This window comes from Onychomys torridus, chromosome 2 (genome assembly GCF_903995425.1).
Source record: "Onychomys torridus chromosome 2, mOncTor1.1, whole genome shotgun sequence".
Classification (NCBI taxonomy): Eukaryota; Metazoa; Chordata; class Mammalia; order Rodentia; family Cricetidae; genus Onychomys; species Onychomys torridus.
Genome location: NC_050444.1, coordinates 162,162,348 through 162,178,833, shown reverse-complemented (window position 1 = coordinate 162,178,833; position 16,486 = coordinate 162,162,348). Strand labels below are relative to the sequence as shown.

General features: G+C 47.2%; 1 long non-coding RNA gene across 1 annotated transcript; it reads left to right on the top strand.

Annotated features, from left to right (window-relative positions):
* The first annotated feature begins 3,454 nt into the window (after nucleotides 1-3,454).
* On the top strand, nucleotides 3,455-11,426 carry LOC118577225. Its single transcript, XR_004944182.1, has 3 exons — nucleotides 3,455-3,620; nucleotides 8,468-8,593; nucleotides 11,073-11,426. It is a non-coding gene; the product is annotated as an uncharacterized LOC118577225 (long non-coding RNA).
* The last annotated feature ends 5,060 nt before the right edge of the window (nucleotides 11,427-16,486 follow it).

Sequence of the window (16,486 nt, the reverse complement as noted above, 5' to 3'; positions counted from 1 at the left end):
ATGAGGGCTGCTTTCCCAACAATGCTCACCCTTATCCTGACACCAAGGGACTTGATCTCAGTCCTCTGGCATTCCACCCCAACAGTGACCCTGGGACTCCTACAGAAGGGCGCCACTCCAGAGCAGCCAGGGAAGAATGCTCTGAGGCACTGGTTGACCATGTCAAAGAAAGAATGGGCAGCAGGGATTACCCAAGATGCTGCAGGGCTGTATAGAAAAGTGCAGGTCCTTCAGGCAGCTCGTGATGTTTCATTACCCCCCCTTCCAATGATACACTGAAAATCTGAGGCTCATGACCCCATGTAGGCCTGGACTCGTGTGTGTGTGTGTGTGTGTGTGTGTGTGTGTGTGTGTGTGTGTGTGTGTGTGTTCATGCATGTCTGTGTTTGTGTTTTAGTTTGGGTAGGGTTTTTTTTTGTTTTTTGTTTGTATGACTTTTTGAGACAGGGTCCTGTGTTGCTCAGGAAGGTCTCAAACTTGCTATGGTGACCAAGAACATCTAATCTTCCTGCCTCTACGTCCCAATTGTGCCACCTTGTATTGTTTTTGCATTGCTGGGGAGGGAGCACAGATGTTGTGCATACTAGGCAAGTCCTCTACCAACTGTGCTGTCCCCCAACACCCACCCCCCACCCCAGACCTGTATCTTAGTTTTACTAAAGAGGTTTTTTGGTTGGTTGGGTCTCTCTACATAGCTTCAATTGTCCTGGAACTCACTATATAGACCAGGCTGCCCTTGAACTTGCAGAGATCCACCTGTCCTGCCTCCCAGAGTGCTGGGATAAAGGCATGTGCCACCGATCCAGCCTAAAAAGTCTATTTTAAAAAAGGAGAAAATGTGAGAACAGACACCATCATATAGCTAAGTGTATTCTATATCTAGGTTCAGGTAAGTGTACCCAGGAGGTTCCCACAGGAGCGCCATGTGGATAAAGGATGTGGCTTCAGCTGGGATAATCTATCTGAGTCTTCAGACCAGGGTCTGAGTCAGAAAACTGAGTACCACTCATCCCTGGAATGGCTATAAAATGAGAAACTTCTAGAACATTCCCCATGAGCCTTGAGTAGCTATAAAGTGTTTTGATTAATTACCAAGGGAAGAAAGAAAATGTGTATGTAATAAAATTAAAATACTTTCTGTGGTGGGCTAGGAGGAACAGAGCAGCTGGCTCCCGGGTCAGTCCTGCCCAGGAAGTTCCTGTCTGGCCCATTTCCTGGGGCTTCAACCCACTGAAGGCCCAGACGCGAGTTTCTAAGGCCCTGAGAGTAGATTTTAATCAGGCAATGACCTGGAGGCTGGAGCTTTCCTCAGTACAGGCTTCCCCAGGGCCAGCAATTTTAACCGATAACAGAACCATTAGCTAGAATAGAGTATTTCTTAAACCTGTCTGGGCTCTGTTTTTATGGCAATCGTTCTATAAAATAGGTTCAAATATTGTTATGATTCTGCACTTGGGAAAACTGATGAACAGAGAGTCTCTGCTCCTTTTGGAACTGTGTCAATATAGGAAAAGATAGGAGAAACTGGCTTTGGTTATGTCCCTCTCAACGTGCTCGGAGGTCTTTGCCAGCCACAGCTTTAAACAGATCCTTCTTGGTCAGCAGCAGATGTCTGCCTGTGAGGTTCCACTCTTGCTGTAAACTACAAAAGACTCCTGAGGCCCGAGAGGACAGTTGTCTTTCTTCCCTCTTCCTTCCAAGATAGCTGGATTGCCTCCAACCTTCAGAGTAAAGGCGGGAACACAGCTGGCCTTCTGTATCTGAAGGGTCCCCATTTGCAGATTCAACCACAGGTCAAAAATATTGGAAAACGTCTACAAAACAGCTCCCACAGCTAAGGCTCAGGGAAGCTTTTGTGAGAGGAGGCAGAAAGATTGTAATTGCCAGAGGATAAAGGAGTTTGCTGTGAGACCAAGTGACCTGGTAATGTCAGAAGCTACACACACAAAGTCTCACCAACACAACTGCCAAGCGTGAGCTGAACAAGGACAACAGCAGTGGACACGCCAAAGTGGATGGGAACCCAGGAGGCCTCAAGCCCACAAAGAACTGCCGGCAACCAGGGAGTGCTGAGGGTAAGTCTTCCCCAGGGACGAGCACACCGACTGGTCGTGCAACCACAATGAATGGGAAAAGAGAGGACTGATTTGAAAGCGAATAAGGGGTATATGGAAAGGTTTGGAAGGAGGAAAGGGAAGGGAGAAATGATGTAATTTTATTATAATCACAAAAAGAAAAGAAAAATATTTAGAGGAGAAAAAAAGTGTGTGTAGGGAACACTTGACCGCTTCCTCGTCCTTATTCCCTAAGAAGCAGTGTACCAGCTAATTGCCCAGGATTATACTGTCATCGTCATTGTAAGTACCCAGGGATGACTGATGGCCCATGGGGGCCAGGAAGGGTTTGTACAAATATTACCTTTAACATAAAGGATTTGGGCACCAGAATTAGGTGTCTGTGTGGGTCCTGGATCCAATTGTTAGGAACAAAGATTTGGGCTGGAGGGATAGCTCAGCTGTTAAAGGCTAGGCTCACAACCAAAAATATAAGGAACAAAGATTTGAGTCATGAGGTACCTGCTGGAACAGTCCAGAGGCATCTGTTGAAAATCCAGGTTCTTCTGTCCATGGGAAGTGATGGGACCAGGGACACACGATTTGAACTATAAACAGGGACTGCTTATGAAGAAAGACAAAAATAAGTAAATAAAGGATAACACTCCAGAGAATAAGAGTGGGCTAGTGAACTAGAGGAACAGTATGTACTTATTCTAAAAGCCATGGGCTGTGAGCCATTTGACCCTTTATAAGATATTCAGCCGGGCGGTGGTGGCGCTTGCCTTTAATCCCAGCACTCGGGAGGCAGAGACAGGCGGATCTCTGAATTCGAGGCCAGCCTGGACTACCAAGTGAGTTCCAGGAAAGGCGCAAAGCTACACAGAGATACCCTGTCTCGAAAACAAACAAACAAACAAAAAGATATTTATACTTCACTGTCTTGGAAATAGTGAGGACCAGAAGCCACTGAGGATGACTTGAACTTGTGATCCTCCTGCCTCCACCAACTGAGTGCCAGGATTATGGGTATGTGCCATCACACCTAGATCATGTGGTGCTGGGGGTAGAACCCATGGCCTCCTGCATGCTAGGCAAACACTCTGCCTGATAAGCCACATGCCCAGCCCAGTGTTAACTGTCATAAGCCTTGTAGTGGCGACATGTTCTTTAAAGCCTTTGCTAATTTTTCTTGAGTCTAGTCTCTCTTGTTATTTCCTCACAGTGTCCTGGCATCCTTCTCCTGGCCTGCCCAGGAATCTGAAACACCTTGAAATCTTAGCTTCCAGCACTCCTGCAGAGATGGGTTTGTTCCATGTGGCTGAAGATCACACTCCCACAAAACAGTGAAAAACTGGTCTGAACAAAGGTCCCTTTCCAAGTTGAAGGAGACCAGGAGAAATGCTAACAATTTCAACTTCATCAAATTGCTTTGCCAAAGACATGAAACCAGTGTCACACAAAGGAGATAGATGTCAAGACACGGACCCTAACAGTGCGCACTGTAGCTTCCGGGTGCCTCCAGATGGAAACTGTGGACTTGAAGCTGGGAAGACATGTCACTGGGTAAGAATGCCTGCTTTGTCATTATGAGGCAGAGTTCAAATCCCCAGAACCCCAGAACATAAAACACCTGCATAGTTGCACACAGTAATCCCATCACTGTGTGGTACAGAGACAGAGGAATCGCAGCACAGCATACATGCAGCAGGAATCCTAATTGGTCTTAGTAATAAAAACCCAGAGCCAGATATCGGGATAAATGCTGAAAGATCAGCAAAGAAGCCTGCCATTACAGAGACTTCTTACCTCTACTGAATCTTCAGCCTAAAAGGGCTAAGCTCCTGTCTCTACTCTGTCTTATCACTTTCTGTCTAGCCATTTCACTTCCTGTTTCCTCATCCCTAGTGTTGGGATTAAAGGTGTGTGTGTGTCACCACTGTCTCGCCTCTAGTGGCTAGCTCCACACTCTGATCTCCAGGCATGCTTTATTTGTTAAAGCACAAACAAAATATGACCACACATACACTTCAGGTCTCATCATGCTCATGGGTAGATAAATGTTAGTGCACACACACACACACACACACACACACACACACAATGCACACACATGCACTGTCTTCAGGTTTCTATTGCTGTAAAGAGACACCATGGCCACAGCAACTCTTATAAAGGAAAACATTGAGTTGGGGCTATAGTTTCAGACATTTAGACCATTATCATCATGGTTTGGACATGGTAGCATGCAGACAGACATGGTGCTGGAGAAGGAGCTAAGAGTTCTACATCTTGATCTGCAGGGCAATGGGCAGTGAGCTGTCACTGGGTGTTGCTTGAGCATAGGAGACCTCAAAGCCCACCCCCACAGTGACACATTATGGGGGCCAATTACATTCAAACCACCACACACACATATACACATGTACCAGACACGCAGACACATACAAACTAAAATATATTGATTCAGTTACTAAGGCAATAATACAGTTTATTAGGCTTTAGGACCAATTTTTGGGAAAATTAAAGATAAATGTACTTTTGAATACAGGTCTCTTTCATATTCATGAAAAGTTGTCACCATTTGGAGTGAGGTCTTGTGACGATATATATGGGCCATATTCTCCAGATTCTGTGGAGCTTGGAAGAGCCAAGGAACTTATTTTCTGCTTAAAGAAGAATTTTCTAAGTCTAATGTTTTCAATTCATTCCTTAATAACAGATTTTTTACATTTCTTTTAAGGTTTATTTTACACGTATGAGTGTTTTGCCAGAATGTTCGTATGTGCAATACATGCATGCAGTGCCTGAGGAAGTGTGGATGGTAGTGAGTCCTCAGGTTTGAGAACAGGAGCTCTTAACGCTGAGGCAACTCTCCAGCCCCTCCGCACTTCCATAACAAAACTGTGGTCTGCTCAGAAGAGCAGGCTCAGAATTTCCTGTATTACTGGCTTAGGAGTAGTCTTCCTTATTTGTCCCTGACCTGGGGCAGGAAGAACAGTCACTAGCCTTTACTCTGCTGTGGATGGTCTTTCTGTACACTGTGAATATGTGTTGCTCTCATTGGTTAATAAATAAGCTGCTGTGGCCTATGGCAAGTCAGAATACAGCCAGGAAGGAAATCCAAATACAGAGAGAAGAAAGCAGAGTGAGGAGATGCTGAGCCTGCCAGGGAAGCAAGATGTAATGGAGCACAGGGACGCCATGAAGTCACACGGCAAAACATAGATTAATAGAAATGGGTTGAATTCAGTTTTAAGAGCTAGTTAATGATAAGACCGAGCCATAGGCCAAACAATTTATAATTAATATAAGCCTCTGTGTGTTTACTTAGGACCGAGCGGCTGTGGGACACAGGAAAACTTCTGGCTACATTTCTCTCTCCTCTGAGCCCAGGATCTGAAATTCTGTGAATTTCCTAGGTTTAATCCCTAATATTGCATGTACACACACACACACACACACACACACACACACACACACACTAATATATATATATTGTTTATATACATATGCGTGTGCACACACACACACACACACACACACACACACACACACACACACAGATGTAGTTCACTAGGGAGAGATTGCCGAAATCATGTGAGGTCCTGAGGCCCATTCCAGCACTGGGTGGGGGTGCAGAGGTTCCTTTCCATGATTTCCAACAAAACATTTATTGCCACATGAACAAACTACCCCAGGCCAATCTTGGAAGCCTGGTAAACTGGAGAGTGCTGTGCTGTCTACAGGCCAGGCTGTGCAAGTGTAAGATGAGCCTCGTGGTGTGCCAGGAACCATATTTTCAGAACTTGAAAAGTTTTGAAAATCCTAACGTCCCATCTCTTTTGTGAAGAAAGAAGTTAAGCTGAGCAGGTGACAGCTGGCCTCAGTCTAGTGACCAAGTCACAGGATTCACCGGCACGCCCCACATGGCCCTGGAGGGCATGGGATATTTCCTCTGCTGTCAGTCAGCTTCTCCAGCCACCTTGAGAGGTCAATAGGAGAGGGAGGGAGGGAGCAGCTGAGCCAGCTCTATTGCTCCTGACCCCAGTGCCTCATGAAAGGCCAGATGCCTGTCCCAAAGCAGGACAAAGGCCCGTCTTCCTTCCTCCAGGGTCTCTGTGGAGCTATCTCAATCTTCCCTATGTGCTATTTAATGGGGTGTGCTCCGGGAACACGGGAGACTAAGCATGCCTTCCCAGGAGTGCCCCAGAGCTCTGTCCTGTGACTCTGCTTGAGGGTGCAACCCAACCCTGACACTTCTAGCCCCACCTCCCAACCCAGCACCAGTTGGGGATAAGTCTGTCCCAGAGACTTGACTTACAAACCAGAATCAGAGGGGATATCGTTAAGAGGTCAAAGTCTAAAATAATAGCAGAGTGTTAACCTTCTGTAGTGGGTCCCTCCTGAGGGCCAGGCGCTCTGTGTGCTCTGGCTGCAGGCAGGAAGCCAGGCCAGAGATGAGCAGCAGCTTGGGCCTCTGCAGTGTTTCAGAAGTGACAGAGATACAACTTCAGGGTAGGCAGCGTCAGCCCAGCCTCCTCTTGCCTTTGGCTGCAGCCTTCTCTGAGGTGGGATTGGGGATGACCTAGTCATCTATCATGGGCCCTGAGTGGGGGAAGAATTTGAGATGTACTCCCTCATGGCTCCTCTCTCTGCTTCCCCTCTCCTCCCTCCCCTCCCTCCCCCCCTTCCCCCCCCATTCTAGGGATTGAACCCCTGACTTTGCGCATAGTAGGCTAGAATTCTACCATTAAACCTTGATTCAGTTTCTCCATCCCACCCCTGTGTGTGTGTGTGTGTGTGTGTGTGTGTGTGTGTGTGTGTGTATTTGTGCATGTGTATGCATACTCGTGCATGGGTGTGGAGGCAGAGAAAACCTGGAACATCATTCTTCAGGAGCCATCCACCTTGGATTTTGAATCAAGAGTCCTTCAATGGGGGTCTGGGACCCATGGATGAAGCCAGTTTGGGATCCTCCTGTCTCTGCCTCCTCAATCCCGGGATTACAAGCATGTACCACCATACTGGTTTCTCTACAAGTGTTCTAAGGATAAAATTGGGTTCCTCACACTTGCGTGGCAAGCATTTTACTGACTGAGTCCTCTCCTTGGCCCTGACTCAGTTTCCTGAAGAGACCTCATCCTCAGCACAGGCAAAGGGTGGGCACAAGACCTTCCTTGTCTGTCCCCTGCAGCTTTTGTGCAGTTGATATGAGTTTTGCTATGACAGCGACATAGACACTCTCCCTGGGCCTGTGGCCCCTCACTGTGGCTCTGACCCCTGCTCTTTGCTTAGTTTTGATGCTGCTGATAGGTTTAGTCCTTAGAGATACCATACAGCAGGACTTAAAGCTGTGAGCAGGTGGAGCCCACCTGTGGAGGTGCCATGTGGTAGCAGCTGTCATCCATGGAAGGGCCTTGACATTTGAGTGTCTTGGTGTGGAAGCACTTTTGACCTGGTCACAGCTCTGTAGACAGATGCTGTCACTTTGCCCTGTCTTCAAATGCAAACACTGAAGCCAGAGACAGTGTCACAGGCCTGGTTAACTGCAGCCCTGCACCCCAGACACTCTACACACAGGAGCTCTGCACCCTCACCTCCAGGCCTGTGGTATGGGGAGCACTCTCCTGGGCGCCTGCCACACCAACACAGCACTGAGTCACACAAAGATGGCTTTCTATGATAGCACGTTGGTGGATGAGGAGACACAGTCTCAGGACTTGGCGCTATGGCGCCCGCCTGCCTCCTTCCGGGCTGCTTGGCACTGGTTAATTTGTGCTTGGCGCGTGCCAGATTCTCCAGGGCTCCGGTTGACACTCCCTGGCCTTTTATGGATGGAAGGCTCTTATTAGCACCTGGGAAGTCGGGGTTTTCCTTCCAGGTAGGTTAATGTGTATGTGGAAATAAGAGTGTGGGAAGTGCATGGGAGTGCCCACAGCCCAGCAGGACTTTGGGCTACAGAATAAGCATTGCTTACAGCCAGCAGGAGGGACCCTCTGCATGGGTGCCTTCTGAAATAGCTGGCCTCTATAGTATGGGTTGGAGACTGGGCCTGCTCACGGCTCATTAGCCCAGTGGACAGGTGCCCAGAGGTTGGCGGAAAAGAACAGGTGTCTCTTCTCAGGAGCATCATTAAAACCCTGCAGTTTGTGCTCGGCTTTCAGGGACCATTGCCAAATTCTTGCCCTTGAAATAATGTTTCCAGGTCTTCCGGTTTAGAGGATGACTGAAGCAATGTGCAGGCCTAAAAGGAATGGCAAGTAAAAACAAAACCCAGAGGCCCCGAGAGAGTTGATTGTAGGAATGCCACATGTAAAGACAGAGGCATCATATTTGTGTGAAGCAAATAATCAAAACCATGGCCAAGGTTATAGAGTCTAGCCAACAACACTCTCACTTCCTCCCCACAGCATCCTCTGCAGACATCTGGACAGCTGGGATGCACAAACATGACAGAGGACCTTACCCAGCTTGGAGACAACCACACCAGGATGACCAGGTGTGGTTCCACACCCCAAAAGCTACAGCCACCCCAGGTGAGGAACGAGGCTTTAGCTACTAGTATTCACAGGACTTTCCATCTGCCCACCCTCGTCAGTAGGGCAGCCAGGCTTTAGGTTTGATCTGGGGAAAGCCAGGGGAACTCTGACTCACTTGCCTCCTCTCCAGCCACAGCACAGTTCTGGGAATGTGAGGCACATTTTGAGTGACAGGACATTCCTGAGCTGGGGTTAGTAGCTGTAATAAGTCAACCACCCACTTCCTCTCCAGTCATCCTGCCTCATCTTAGGAGCAGAACTAAACAAAAGCACTTGAACCTCACACACCTTAGGGAAGGAAGGTGAGTGCCATGGGACACCTAGCAGGGTGCATTGTCCCACCACAGAGCGGGCAGTGGACAGGTATAGTAGGTGTCCCTCCACTTTCCACGAGCAGGAAAATGTCTCTCAGCTCAGGCACGTGATGTTCAAGGTATGCCTGTTTCATAACACATGGACAAGGTATCTAGGAATGCATCTCTTCTGGGAGTAGACATTGTTGGTTTTGGACATTTGAAGTCACATACAAATGACTCCATTGACCTTTGGCCTGTGGGTAAACATTTGTGCATCTGAATCCCAGAAAAACATCATTTATTAACAGAACACTGAATAGACACACATGTCAGACTTGTGGGGGGCAGCCAGGGGCATTGGACAATGCAGAGGACAGTGTGAAGGGCATTGACCTTACCAGGCAATGCCATCATGGTGGAGATTAGAACTCACAGAGTGTGGTGTGCTAGACTATGGAGGGAAGAATTGTGCTCAGGTTGCTGAAGGCTAGGGACGAGGGAGGACAAGACCCAGGAGAGATGTCTGGGTCAGGTGGGACCCAGTCTGCTCAGATGACCATCTTTCAAAGCACAGTGAGACCTAGGTTGAAGCAGAGCTTGGGGGCAGCAGGGCATGTGGGATGGAGATTCAGGCATACAAGTCATGGCCTATGACTAGAGTCACAGAGGCTCCTGGAGCTGTGGAAGAACAATTCCAGGAGTTAGAGTTCTGCACAGAGAGTGTGACATTACCAAAGTGCCACGCGGGGTCATCTTGATGGCACTTTGAACTTTGGCCTCGAAAGGGCTGATGGCGGGGAGCAATCAGGAGATTCCATCACTGCTGCAGACAGGCTAGACCAGAGTGGCAAGGTGATGACCGTGGGACTCCCCTGGCCAGCTCCCCACTGGAGAGCCCCTTGTGACCCAAGCTACCTCATTTACCTTGAGAGCCTCGGCCCTACATGTCAGGCTGTTATTGTCTCATCCTATGGATGGAGAGTCCGAGGTTTGGAGAGAAGTCACCACTCACAATGATGCAGGCGTGTAAGCAGCAGGTCAGAGTGTAAACAGATCTGTCTGACCCAGCCACACTCACTCAAGTGGGGTTGGTTAACTCAGGAGGAGAGCGGTGCTCTGGTCATTCCTATCTAGAGCCCCAGATGACTGACAAGGGGCTGGCAGGTGAGGGAGGAGGCGGTGTAACTGGGTTGGGTGGACCAGATGAAATTTTAACACTACCACAGATGGTGACAATGTATGACCAGAGTGACCAGCCCAAGGTTCATGTGAAAGACCGATTAAGAGTTTTGTCTGGGTAGAAGGTGAAGAGGTTGATAGAGATCAAGCAAATTTGTGACGCCTCAGACATCCTTGTGATGACCTGTGACATGCCCTTCCTTCATCTTCAGTGTATAGGTGAGAGGACACCTGAAGGTCACAAATTCCCTCTTGAACTAGTGACATGGGTCAGCGGGTAAAAATATTTGCCACCAAGCCTGATGGCCTCAGTTCCATCACTGGTACTCTTAGGGTAGAAGGAATCGACTCCCACAAGCTGTCTCCTGACCTCCACACATGCATCATGACACGTGTGCACCTCCCCTCCAAACAAATGCAATTTAAAACATTTTTAAACAAAGAAGTGTTAAGCTTTTTTCTAAAGTTACAGCCCAAGGAAGAAGGGACTCTGGGACTCAGGCCAGAGCGTCACCCACAAGTGTATCTAGGTAGACAAACACAGAAGAAGTCTACCAGGAGAATAAAAGCACATCCCACAGTAAAGAATTCATTTGACTCAGCCCTGCAGTGACACAATCCACAGCGGAGCCGACTGTGGTGCGGTGTGAGAGTTCCCCAAATGCACTTTGACATGTACTTGACATGTAACAGTATCAAGAGATGGGGTCTTTAGGGAATTATTAGGTCACCATCACCTGGATATTTACACCAAGCAAAGCTGACCCCTGCGCCCACCCTTTCCCACCTGCCCCCTCTGCAGACAGGCAGACCCTAGCTCACTCACCTTGCTCTCCGTATTACTTTGTTGCAACTCTACCCACCCAAACCCATGTCCTGTATTCCTCTGCCCCTCTCCAACGCAGCACACACGTAAATGTTCCTTTAAATACCCGCTGACTCAGCCTTCCTCTCTAACCTCCAGCTACAGTCTTACTCAGAGTTCCTCACGTCTCTCTCAGGTCTCATCATGACCGACACCCCGCCTCCCTCCCTGAGTTTCTCCACGTCTTCACTGCACCAGGACATCTCATCCACACCACCCCTACTAAATCGTCTAGCTTCTCTCAAATGCCACCAGTGGCGGCGACGCAGGAAAGACCCAGGAAGGCCTTTTTATCTTCAAATTATTCTCCAATTATCATTCAAATTATTTCCTTGGGAGAAATTGCCAAGACTGGAATTCGGGGGTAAAGGAGGTGGCATATCTCATTGACTTACTGCTCCCACACATTTGAAGATGAGCACTTATACCCACTTGCTCCCCACTCTGCTCCAACATAAAGATTTCTAAGGGTTTACCGGAAGAGTTTCAATGTGTGCTTTGCCTCTATGGTTTTATTTCTCTTTTCATTAAGGAAATAATTAAAACATCATTGATCAAAGTCCCTATTTCCATAGGTTTGTTCTTGTCTTTTTGTTTTGTTTTGTTTTGTTTCCATTTTGCATGTGTGTTGTCCCAGGTTACAGATACTGTTTTACTGATTGGCAGGCATTTCACCAATTTTATAGTGTGGAAATTTTCCCCAAAAGACTCTAAGAAACAGGGTCAGGTGGAGACTCAGCTTATGTCCTCCTCACGCTCCAAATGAGCCTCAGATAAAACAAGTGACTTGGGAAGGGATCATCATCTGTGTTCATCTTTGTTAAAATAATAAGCCACTTTCTCTGTTTAATAAAGACAAATATTTGGTACAGAAGAGCTTCTGGGTATGAAGAGACAGAAAAAAGCCCTTCTTATTGAATATTGTGTTTTTAAGTGAAGTATCCTCCAGAGGCTCCTGGCAGAAGTGAGTCACTGGGGGCGGGTCCTTGAGTGTTCTGAGTCACTGGGGGCGGGTCCTTGAGTGTTCTGAGTCTGGTTCCATTCCTTATCCTCTCTCTGCTTCCTCCAAGATGGGAGGTAGGAAGTCCCAGCTGCACATTCCTGCTTCCATGAGCTTCCCACCACCACACCTCACCCTTTGCTTCCATGAGCATACCACCACAACACCTCAATCCTGCATCCATGAGCACACCACCACTACACCTCACCCCTGCATTCATGAGCATCCCACTACCACACCTCACCCCTGCATCCATGAGCATTCCACCACCACACCTCACCCCTGCATCCATGAGCATACCACCACCACCACACCTCACCCCTGCATTCATGAGCATCCCACTACCACACCTCAACCCTGCATCCATGAGCACACCACCACTACACCTCACCCCTGCATTCATGAGCATACCACTACATCTCACCCCTGCATCCATGAGCATTCCATCACCACACTTCACCCCTGTATTCATGAGCATCCCACTACCACACCTCACCCCTGCATCCATGAGCATCCCACCACCATCCCTCAAGCTGTGAGCTGATCAAGCCTGCCTCAGTTAGGTCTAGTTACAACAAGGAGACAAGTAACTAATATATTGAATTTCAGCAGGTTTTGGCAAACTTTGCATTTTCCTGAAATTTTCACTTATGGAAAAATGAAGTGATTGGCATAATCTACCTCATGAGTCTTGACCCCCTCCCTCTCCTCCTCTCCCCTCTCTTTCCTACTCCCAACCCTGAAAGGGTGTCAAGGCCATAGTGACTTGTATGAAAGATTCATCTGATTTCCTGTGAGCCCCTCTGAGAGATTTTGGAGCTTGGGTCTTGGCTCCTCAATATAAACCATTATTTTAAGTAAAACTGACCATCTCAAGACAGATATGTGTTTTAAGCTGCAGCACCTCTCCCAAACCAAACCTGGAGAAGTCTGGACGATGGTTTTTGTTTTTGTTTTTTTTTTTTTTTTTTTGAGACAGCTCTCTCTCTCTCTCTCTCTCTCTCTCTCTCTCTCTCTCTCTCTCTCTCTCTTTCTCTTTTACCATGGCTATCTTGGAACTCTCTATGTAGACCAGGCTGGCCTTGAAGCCTGCCTCTGTCTCCCAAGTGCTGGGATTAAATGAGTGTGCCACCACTGCTTGGCTTGGAAGTGCTCTTTAGTGCCTTTCCCTCTTCAAGGTTCTGTCTTCTTGTTCCATCTTTACTACAAGCAAACACACACACACACACACACACACACACACACACACACACACACACACACGTCCTGCTTTTGGCCTCTGCTTAGCAAAGGTTCCTTCTGACCCTTATGTCCTAGAGCCTCCATTCATGTCTCCACTGGCCCCATAAGGCTCTCGACCCCTCACTGTTCATTCATTTTCTCCAATTTTGCATCCAAGTGTTCCTTGACTGCTCCTGGACCACAGCCTCTTTTGTGTGTCCTCTGGGAGCTTGGCACCTCTCCTCTACAGGGGTCCTTTAGATTAATTTGTGGTTTTGTTTTCTGCCTATCCCTCCAAAGAGACTGAGATCTGCTGTGGGATGTCTTTCTGTATGCTGTGAATATGTGTTGCTCTGATTGGTTGATAAAGCAAGCTGTTTGGCCTAAGGCAAGGCAGCTTAGAGGCAGGCAGGAAATACAAGCAGATAGTCAGGAAGAGGAAAGCAGAGGCAGATGGACACCATCCCACTGTCCAGGGAGCAGCATGTAATGGCACACAGGTAAAGCCTCGGAATACATGGCAACATATAGATTTAGAAATGGGCTGAGTTTAGTTATAAGAGCTAGCTAGCAAAAAGCTTGAGCCATAGGCCATGGCCATACAGTTTGTAATTAATATAAGCCTCTGTATGTTTATTTGGGTCTGAGCAGCTGTGGGACCAGGCAGGACACAGAAAAACTTCCAGCTACAGAGATCCATGGATGTGGGTCGGTGTCCATGACTCTGTGGAGATTACCACCTCAATGGTGATAAGAGCCCACCAACCATTGATATAATCTACAAAGCTGAGATAAGCTTCACATTGGAGGGGCGAGAAGACCATATTGAAGAGTAGTGCACTCTGGGAAGATGTCATGGGCTCCAGTTCTTTACTTCAAAGGATGTAGTGATGAGTAATTATGAGTACACAGGAGATGGCAGCTAAATAGAAACATGTTTGGTCAGGTCTGGTGTCTCCATCTCTCCTTCTGACACTTTCTCCTAACCAAAGCTTCTAGCAGCTCTGGAGACCACCCACACACCCTCTAATCATTTTCCCAGAACTTCTTTTGCAACTGTACAAGACCTACCTTCCACATAACAGGTAGGAAAGTATCTGAACAATATAAATACACTTGCATCAAGGCCCAGTTCATAGCTCAGGAGCTCTGCTCAAAACATATGCACCGTCATCACTAGAACAGAGCCCACCCATGCTCTGGTGGTCCTCAGCTACCTGGTCCTTACCTGCTTCTCACACTCTTGACCTGGCCATACTGGCTGCTGTTAGGATCCTCAGGTGCTCCAAGCTTGTCCCAGGACCGGTTCCCACTGATCCTGCCATGATCCCCAAGATCCTGCCATGAATGTCCCTTCTTTCTCCATTTCACTCCCACTTTGAAAAGAGGCCTTACCTAACTTAGCCTTGAACTTGTGGCCCTGGCCCCTGAGCCATCTGAGTCCCAGGGATTGTGGACAAGTGCCACCAAGCACACAGCACTCATGTTCCCATTTTGTTTCCTTCCTCTTGGTGTCTTTCTGAGTTATTTTCTCTAATATACCCTGATACTGTTCCTGAGAGCGTGGCTTCCACTGTCTATTGCTGAGTGCCAAGTGCCTGAAAGAGACCTGGGAGGGCCACAGAGATTTGAGGAGAGGAGTGAGTATACTCTGTGTTGCTGTCAAGGAGAAAAGTGTGGTTTTGGTGATGGAGAAATCCAGAATAAATACTGGCTAGTTCAGCTGGTAAGACTCATAATCTCAGGGTCATGGGTTCACGCCCCACATTGGGTGGCAGGTGTAGCATGAATTCTAATTGGTCTTAATAATTAAAACCCAGAGCCAGATATTGGGGTAAATGCTGAAAGATCAGAGAGACAAAGGAGCAAGCCACAGCCACCTCTTACCTCTCCAGGGCTGAGCTCCTGTCTCCTCTGGCCTTATATTCCTCTCTCTGCCCAGCCATATCACTTCCTGTCTCTACCTCCCGAGTGCTAGAATTAAAGGTGTGTACCCCACTGCCTGGCCTCTATGGTTAACTAGTGACTATCTCCACACTCTGATCTCCCAGAAAGCTTTATTTGTTAGAGCACAAACAAAATATCACATTTCCCCTTTTTTGTCTAAAATTCACACTTCAAGTTTTAATGACCATGCCTTAGAGATCCATGAAACAAAAATGTCTGATCTGCAAGCCCCTTGCCCAAGGACATACAGTTCCTGAAATGCTGGAGCTATTGTTTATGGGAGACAACAAGCCCCATGTTTTCACTCCCTAAACAAGTTTGTTTGACCCATCTACACTGATGTGCTTGATCACATGTGGGTGGGAGGTTCACAGGCAGGAAATAACTCAGGATGTGTGCTTGCCCCTGATTGGACCTGATGGTTAAGCCATTGTAAACTCTGATTTGGGGCCATTTTCTGGAAACCTAGAGATGGACCTGGCCAGAGCCTACCCACCTTACTAGTATTTAATTAAAGCTTGCTTCAAATTTGGTTTTAAACTGTGGTAGTGGTCTTATTCTTGATCAGTGGGATTAACATTATGAAATGAGAAAACTCAATTTTCTTCATTCAATGCTTCAGGAGTCGGTCTGTCTTTCCACCATGTGGGTCCCAGGGATCAAACTCGAGTCATCAGGCTTGGTGGCAAGCACCTTTACCCACTGAGCCATGGTGTTCCAAGCCCCAGGGGAATGTCTGCCACAGCCCACACCAAAATTGATGAGCCATGAGACTCTTCAGAAGTCCAAGGTAACCAGAGTGGGTGCATGCTGACTGCCCAAAGCTCCACCCTTCACCTAGAATGATGTGTGTTGAGTAAGGAAAGTGCTAGGCCAGAAGTGTCAAGGACAGGTGCGCTCTGCAGTCATAAGAATTCCAGGACAGAGCTTTTTTTTTTTTTTTTTTTTTAAGAATTCAATTTCTTCAAATTTTTTATTTGAACTATTTTATTTCAACTATTTTAGAGCAATTAAATAATTCATTTTCTTCTTCTTTTTTATAAGATCCTTATTGACAGATAATTCACATAGTATACAATTTTCCTGTTTGCATAATTTGATAGACTTTAGTCCAGCATCTTCATAGGCCCATGACACCATCACCACTTCCTGTTTTAGAACATTGCTGTCTTCAATTTCTTTCTTTTTTCTTTCTCTTTTTTTTTTTGAATGCCAAATGCCATTTATTGAAGGAGGAAGGAGGTCTTAAATACAGGCTTACAGCACAATGGGAGAACCCCAGAGGGCAGAAGTTTGCTTCCAATGTTCTACAAGCTTGCATCTAAGCTGTTAGCACCCAATATGCAAGATACACAGACAAGGAACTTCCTTTACAAATTCAG